Source organism: Chelonoidis abingdonii, chromosome 18 (genome assembly GCF_003597395.2).
Source record: "Chelonoidis abingdonii isolate Lonesome George chromosome 18, CheloAbing_2.0, whole genome shotgun sequence".
Taxonomy (NCBI): Eukaryota; Metazoa; Chordata; order Testudines; family Testudinidae; genus Chelonoidis; species Chelonoidis abingdonii.
In genome coordinates, this window is record NC_133786.1 from 1,039,859 (window position 1) to 1,047,256 (window position 7,398).

General features: G+C 49.2%; 2 protein-coding genes and 1 long non-coding RNA gene across 4 annotated transcripts in view; 1 reads left to right on the forward strand and 2 right to left on the reverse strand.

The window, feature by feature from the left end:
• Nucleotides 1-7,398, forward strand: part of LOC116817058 (uncharacterized) — a 270,462-nt gene that overhangs the window by 119,399 nt on the left and 143,665 nt on the right. The window contains exon 1 of one of the 2 annotated variants that reach the window (XM_075073534.1): nucleotides 982-996. The exons of the other annotated variant lie outside the window; for it this stretch is intronic. The gene's annotated coding sequence lies outside the window, so the exon portion shown is untranslated. Of the gene's footprint in view, nucleotides 1-981; nucleotides 997-7,398 lie in introns of those variants that run through there. 2 annotated transcript variants of the gene reach the window in all.
• Nucleotides 1-7,398, reverse strand: part of LOC116817142 (uncharacterized) — a 327,071-nt gene that overhangs the window by 85,942 nt on the left and 233,731 nt on the right.
• LOC142047900 (uncharacterized) overlaps nucleotides 1-7,398 on the reverse strand; it is a 50,509-nt gene that overhangs the window by 1,528 nt on the left and 41,583 nt on the right. The window lies entirely within an intron of this gene.

The window sequence follows — 7,398 nt, forward strand, 5'->3', positions numbered from 1 at the left end:
CACACACATTTTGACAGGTTTTCCTCCTGAACACTGAGTGTATTAAGCATGTCTTCAGTGGGGGTTTGGCATGGCAGGGAGCAGGCTGGCCAGGTGTCTTTGTGGCTGTCTGCTGGCCACGCAGAAGCATGGACCTCCCCTCCTCTTGCCCCTCCCTCAGTTGCTCTGTAGCTTTTAAGCCTTCCCTTGGAGCTGTCAGCACCAGCCACCTCTGCTCTAGGTTCCCAGAGCAGAAAAGGTGTGTTGGGCTCCAGCCTGGGACTCTTCCTCCGTCCTGCCTAGCCCTGGCCCTGGCACTCCTTCCTTCAAGTGCCATGTGGACAAGAGGGAACCAGTGGCTGCAAGCAAAATGGCAAAACTTGTGGGCATCAGGTGACACTGTGAGAATCCCAAGCATCTGGTCAAACCACAGGACTGCAGGCATCAGCAACCAGGGTAGTAAGTTCTAGAGCCCCAACCCATTGTGGCCCTCACAACCTGGCTCTAGAGGACAAGTCACCCAGCAGGAGGGGAAGATTTACTCTTGCACAGCTGGAGACAGGGAAGTTGAGTACTGTGGGCTCCAGGGGTTTGCCACAAGGTCCCACTGAGATTTGAACTATGATTGCAGGATTCAGAGTCCTGAGTGCTGCTCATTACACCATGGCACCAGCTTGTACTGCTGTCTCTGCACATCGGTGACCCTCTGGGGCCAGCTCGTGTAAGGGACTGTTGGCCCCTTACTAAAGCTCAGTGGGTTTTTGGTTGGCTAGTTCCCAGTCCTAACAGATGGGGGAAGGATCAATGGGAAATCAGGACCCTAAAACTGACAGTCCCCAGGGGCAATGGGGAGAGGCCAAATCTCCAAAGTTAGCCACACTGACAGGCCAGGCAGTGTAATGAGGGAGTCACCAGGGCAGGGGATCCCATCATCTGTGTGAGCTGGAACTGCCTGGGCTAGAGTGGGACCCAGTTAAGGAGAAAACAGGAGCCCAAGAAGAGCCGGGGAGCAGAGCTGTGCCAGCCAGGGAGAACCAGAGCAGATCCATGCTAGGAACTGAGCTGGAGCAGCATGAGCCACAGAAGCTGGCCAGGGAGCAGATCTGTGCTGGGAGAAGAGCTGTAGCAAGAAGAGCCAGAGAGGCCAGAGAAGCAGCCCAGGGAGATGGAGGCAGAGCTGCTGCAGCACTGGGGCTGGAGGTGGGTGCAGTGAGCAGCTTGGGAGAGTGAGAGGGACCCTGGGCAGAAGGCCCAGCACAAGGAGATGCCACCAATCAAGAGATCTTGCAGGCCAGACCTTTGGGGGTGAGGGGATCATATCCCCTACATGGGGGCTGACACTGGGAACAAGGGTCCTGTCACCTAGAGCATGTGGCCACTGCCAGAGCAAGTGTCTGGCCCGTGGTGTCCCTGCAGCACAGCCAAGACCTGGGAAGGAGGCCTGGGACATGTGAGGGAGAGACTGTGACCTGCTGTGACACTCCAGAGACGCTGGTTGTGATCCCCCTGCACCATAGAACAGGATGACATGTTTTCCTTTAATTTTTCCTTATGTTTGATATTAATTGCTGGGTAATAAATTGTATTTGCTTGAAGCAATGCAATGCAATGATGAGTGGGTCAGGGAAGTGCCCCAGAGGGAGAGAGTCTGTAGGTAAGCCCCTCGCCCAGAATCATGGACTTTAGCGTCCAAAACTGGGGCTTACCTGAAACTCCCAGACTCACTACCAGACTTGCGGCATATTCTCGATGCCACCAACTAGGACTAATGGGGTTCTAGTACCTCCCCCCCGAGTCACCCCAACATTTCTGGCACCAGACCCAGACCCTGAGTCTTCCCTCCTCCTCTCCCAGCTTCCCCCTTCCCTGGTAGTCGGTGCGAGGCTGCATTACAACTCCTGATGCAACCAGAGGCTAATCACTTTCCCCGAGGCAGGCATTCACACTAATCCAGCTACACACAAGAGATTCCCCTCCCTGGTCTCCGTAGCAGTAACTAGAGAAAAAAACCCTCAAACACAAGAGAAAGAGATGATTCTTTTCTCTTTACACGTCCGTTCCCGCCCGGCGGACGTAGGAGAAAAACCCACAGCCTGGCTTTCCTTCCCCTTCTCTGTCTTCCGTCGAGGGAGACAAGAATACCCTGGTACAGAATCCATCCCTTACCTCACGCAGGAAAGCCCCAGTTCAAAGACGTTATATAAAAGAAGAAATACAAACGAATAATATTGCATTAAGAACTCATACAGCTCTGCTTATAGAAAATATGAATACAGCGATTTAAAAAGATAGCCCCATTAAACCTCCAAGCAAATCACATACATGTAGAACACCACGCTCATCATAGCAGAATTACTTGCTTCTTTGTACATCACAGCATGTTGGAGAAATTTGAGAATAAGTGGAAGTTAGAAGCAAGCTTGTTTACCCTACCCGCAGGAAAACAAAGACCTGAGTTACAAAAAGAGAAATTCCGCACCAATGACTTTTAAACAATCCAATCTCTGATTCGGTCCTCTGAGTCAGGTGTTTGGTTCCCGATGTAACCCCTTTACAGTAGAAATGTACCCTTACCTTACATATCTACTTATGACTAACACCCAGTGGGGACAACCTGTAGCCCTGTTCAAGTGAGCCACAGAAAAGATTGGGGGTCAAGCCCGCCCAGTCCTGGGCCCCAGCTTGTTGGGGTTACTGGACGCTGTTTCCCTACACAACAGCAGTAGACAAGAGTCATCCTTTGGGAATCTTTCCTTGGTTCATATTGGGTGGGGACTATAATCTGTCCGGCCGTTCAGTATAAACCAGGGAAGTTCCCACAATACTAGGATTAGAACCCGCATGTCACTTGCCCCTACTTGGCTTCATTCTCTCTCTCCTCATCTCTGCTGGTCTCCCCTCTGAGCTTTCTCAGCACTGGCCCCCACACCTTCCTGCCAGCCAGAGACTGCTTTTCAGGCCGCTCCTGTGGATGGGCCTCTCTCCTGATTCTGAGGAAAGGAACTTTCCAGGAATGCCATGGATTCTGGAATCTGCATGTGGCTGGTGGAACGCACAGGAATCATTTGGTCTCTGCACACAGGCAACTTAAAATGGAGATGTCTGATGCAGGGGCCTTGAAATCTGGAACCCAGATTAAAAACCTGATCTCTTACCAACTGAGCTAGTTTGGAGCATCTTCACCATCACCACAAGAGCGAGCAGGAGGCAAAAGGCGAGCAAAATCCCAGAACCCTCCTCTTTTTTCGACACATCCACTGGCCTGTCAGCAGGATTCTCCTCCTCCTCTCCTGAGTGCCAGTGTGACAAATCTCCACACTAACAGCGTCCAGTCCGCTGCAACCATCCCCATAAGCCTGAGCCTACCTGCCAAAGCCCGCCCTGGCTGCATAGAATGAATTTCACGTGTCGCGGGAAACTCTACTTCTTCGTGCCCAGAAGAGTCTCGGCCACCCTACAAGTAGGGGACCGAGAAACCCTGATCTGCCTTTTTCTAAAAGAAGGGCTTGGAGGGGCTTCTCCTGACACGTGGCCTAATGGATAGGACTCTGACTTTGGATCCAGAAGCTTGAGAGGTGCAAGTCCGTCATGGAGTGTTTGCCCCTGCAGTTTTTCTCATGCTGAAAGATGGCGCTCCTTCAGGGGCTAGGACCCCCTCTGCCGCTCAGGCCAATGCTCATGGCTGCCAGCTAGAACGCCCTGGGAAGCGAGATTGTGGGTGGGCGCACAAGGCTCGGGGTGTGAGCCACAGGTGCTCCAGTCTTGCCTTTGCCCTTCCTTACTTGCAAGAAATGGGCGGGCTGCTTCAGGCCGCGTAGATGCCACGCTGTTTCCTGTGCTGGAGGGTTGGCAATAGTGTCTTGGGAGGCTGGGTGTTCCTGCTTTCAGCCAGCGGGGAAAGCCTCTTGGGGTAATCTCCTGCCCCCCTGCCAAAATGACAACCTGGAGTGGGACAAAGTCAGAGGCCACCAGGGGGTGAGCCTGCTTTCCTACACTTGTGATAGTTATCCACAGAGCACAGCAACCGCCCACATCTGGTGACCATTCAGTGGGTGTTGGATGGCAGGGAGCGCTGGCTGGGTGTCTTTGTGCCTGTCTGAGGCCACACATAGGCATGCCTCCTCTCTAGCACTGACTCAGTTTGCTCTGTGGCTTTTAAGCCTTCCCTTAGGCCGATCAGCACCAGCTGCCTCTGCTCTAGGTGCCCAGAGGAAGGAGAGGTGTGTAGGGGTCACTTTTAACAGATGCCCCTATCCCTGTCACTGCCATTCTCAGCTGCACAGAGATTTTTCATCCCCAAAGCAGAAAGCTACAAGGAGTGGAAGAAGGTGAGGATTAGCAGGAAGACTATTGAGCGCAGAACATGTGGGATACAGTGAGGAAGGCTACAAAGCCATAGTAGATTGCGACCTTCAAAGGGAATTAAAACCAATAGTAAGATTCTATCACGCCACATAATAAGAAGAAAACAAAGAAAGAAGAAAGTGGGACGCTACTAACACTGAGGATAGGAATGGAGGTTAAAGGATCAACCTAGGCAATGCCACAATACTACAATAAGTACTTTGCTCAGTCTTTAATAAGGCTAATGAGGAACTTAGGGAGAAATGGAAGGATGACATGGAATGAGGATATAGAAGGGGATATTATCACTCTGAGGTAGAACATGAACAGCTTAATGGATAAAAATCGAAGGACCTCGGACAATCTCCATCAAGATATTAGGAACTAGCGCATGATTGCAAGCCCGATTAGCAAAAGAATTTTTTAATGAAATTGGTGAACTCAGGCGTGTACCGGTACGACTGAAGAAAATTACTAACATAGTATCCTAATCTTCAAGAAAGGGGGGAAAACAGTGATTCGAGTAACTATAGAGCTGTTAGTTTGACTGTCTTAGATGCGGTCTTGGCAAAAAATATGAAGAGAAAGTAGAGGACAATTGAGGCCAATGTAATGGACTTCAACTGGTTTACTGTAGAGTAGATGCGGACCAACTGATCATCCTCTCGAAGAAGGGTGACAGTTAATTATAGACAAAGGAATGCAGTAGCATCTAATACCTCAATTTCAGATAGGCATTGACACGGTTCCAAAATGGGATTATTAGTTAAATTGGAGATAGGGTAGAATATGAAATTGACAAGGTGATTAGGAAATGGTTAAGGGGAGACTCCAGACGGGATTGTACTAGAGGGTGAACTGTCAGGATGGAAGGAGGTTACTACGTGAGTTCCTCAAGGATCGAGTTTGAGGGACCAATTTTTATGTTACACTTTTTATTACTAGCCATGGCACAAAGGCGGGAATGTGCTATAAGTTTGCGGATGACACGAGCTAGGGGTGTTAGCTACACGGAGAAGGAACGGAGAACCATACAGAAGATCTGGACCAACTTGTAAAACTGGAGTATAGTAATAGGATGAAATTCATAATAGTGAAAGTGCAAGGTCCTGCACTAGGGTTATAATAAGATTTAGATATGACATGGGCGACACATCAGTTGCAGAGAGCCGACGGAGGAGGAAGAAGGACCTTGGGTATTAGCTGATCGGCAGGATGTCTATGAGCTGCCACAGGCGATGGCCGTTAAAAGCATGCAGTATTTTAGGATGCATCACGCGAGTATTACCAGCAGGATAGGAGGTGATTTAGTACATTTATAAGGCGCTGGGGACCATAACACCTGGAATCTATGTGAGTTCTGTCTCCCACATGTTTAGAAAGGAGATCAAACTGGACGGTTCAGAGACGGGCTACTAGGAATGATCGAGATGGAAAACCTGCCTTATGAACGAGACCTCAAAGAGGCTTGGCTTGTTTAGCCTAGCACAAAAGAGACTCCGGGGGGATAGCTTGCTCTATATTAATTCAGGGGATTAACGTTAGGCAGAGGAAGGAATTAATTCTAAGCACTCAGCTACATAATGTAGACACCAAGGACAAATGGGTACAAACTGACACGAGGAAGTCAGAACTTGAAATTAGACACAGGTTACTGACCATATAGGAGTGAAGTTCTGGACGCCTACAAGGGGAGTAGTGGGGCAAAAGACTTAATCTGTTTAAGACAAGACTTGATAGTTTATGGAAGGGATGGTATGATGGGATAAGTTTAATTTTGGCAATTGTTCATTGGATTATCAGCAGATAGCGTCTGCTCAATAGGGTCTGGGAGGGGATGTATGGAGGCATGGGATCTGAGTTACTGACAGAGAATTTTTCTTGAGATGCTGGCTGGTGAGTCTTGCACACTGGCTCAGGGATTTAAGATCGCGCATATTTGGGGTTGGGAAGGAATTTTCCTCAGGGCAGATTGCAAGACGGCTCTGGAGCTTTGTTTGCCCTTCCCGCTGCAGCGTGGGGCATGGGTCACTTGCTGGTGGATTCTCTGCAGCTGAGGTCTTCAAACACAATTGAGGACTTTCATAAGCTCGGACATAGGTTAAAGGGTTGTTACAGAAGTGGACGGGTAGGGTTCTGTGGCCTGCTTGTGTTAGGAGGTCAGACTACATGATCATCATTGGTCCCTTCTGACCTATGAGTCTAATGAGTCTAATAATCCCTGCCTTAGCAGCCTCTAAGCACCAATTCCTGAGGGCTGCCCTGCCTCACATTTCTTCCTGCCATGTTGGGAAAGACCAGCTCTCATCATAAAGTGTTAGGTTGGGCCAACTAGGGGCAGAAGCCTGTTCTATGTTTTCCTACGCAGAGGCTGTCCAATGGTATGAACCGCACTCTGAAACCTAGCGTTCCAAAGATGGGGTACCAGCATGAACCGCCAAGCTTAATTACTAGCTTAAGAAATGAATAGAGCTGCCACCTACCCAAAAGTAACAGTGTGTTTGGGCACGTTCTGATGCCCAAACTTCCGCTGGGGACCCCGAGACCAAAACCCTTTGAGTCGCACAAAAAAGGGGAATAAACCATTCCCCCCCCTTCCTCCCCTGAGTCTCCCCTCGCCTGGTTACACGGGAGATCCTGTGATTCAGCTCCTTGAATAACTAAAACCGAGAGGAAATGTCACCCTTCCCACCCTCCTCTTTCCCCATCACCAAAGAGGCAATACAGATTCAAAGCTCCATGAATCTAAAACAAAGAGGAAATTCACCTTCCCCACGCCTCTCGTCCCTGGAGAGAGAGACAGTGACTAACACAGAGAGAAAATCAAGGTTTTCCTCCCCCAACTTATCTTCTTTCCCCAAATTCCCTGGTGAGTACAGTACCCCTCCCTTGGGTCTTACAAAAATCACAAGATAAACAAAAATCAATCAGGTTTCTTAAAAGAAAAAGCTTTTAAATTAAAGAAAGAAAAAAGTTAAAAATTATGTCTGTAAAATCAAGTGGAACATGTTACAGGGTCTTGTTAAAGCTTCGCTTAGACGCAGGGGATCTTTCCCATCCCCTCTTCGTTAGCAA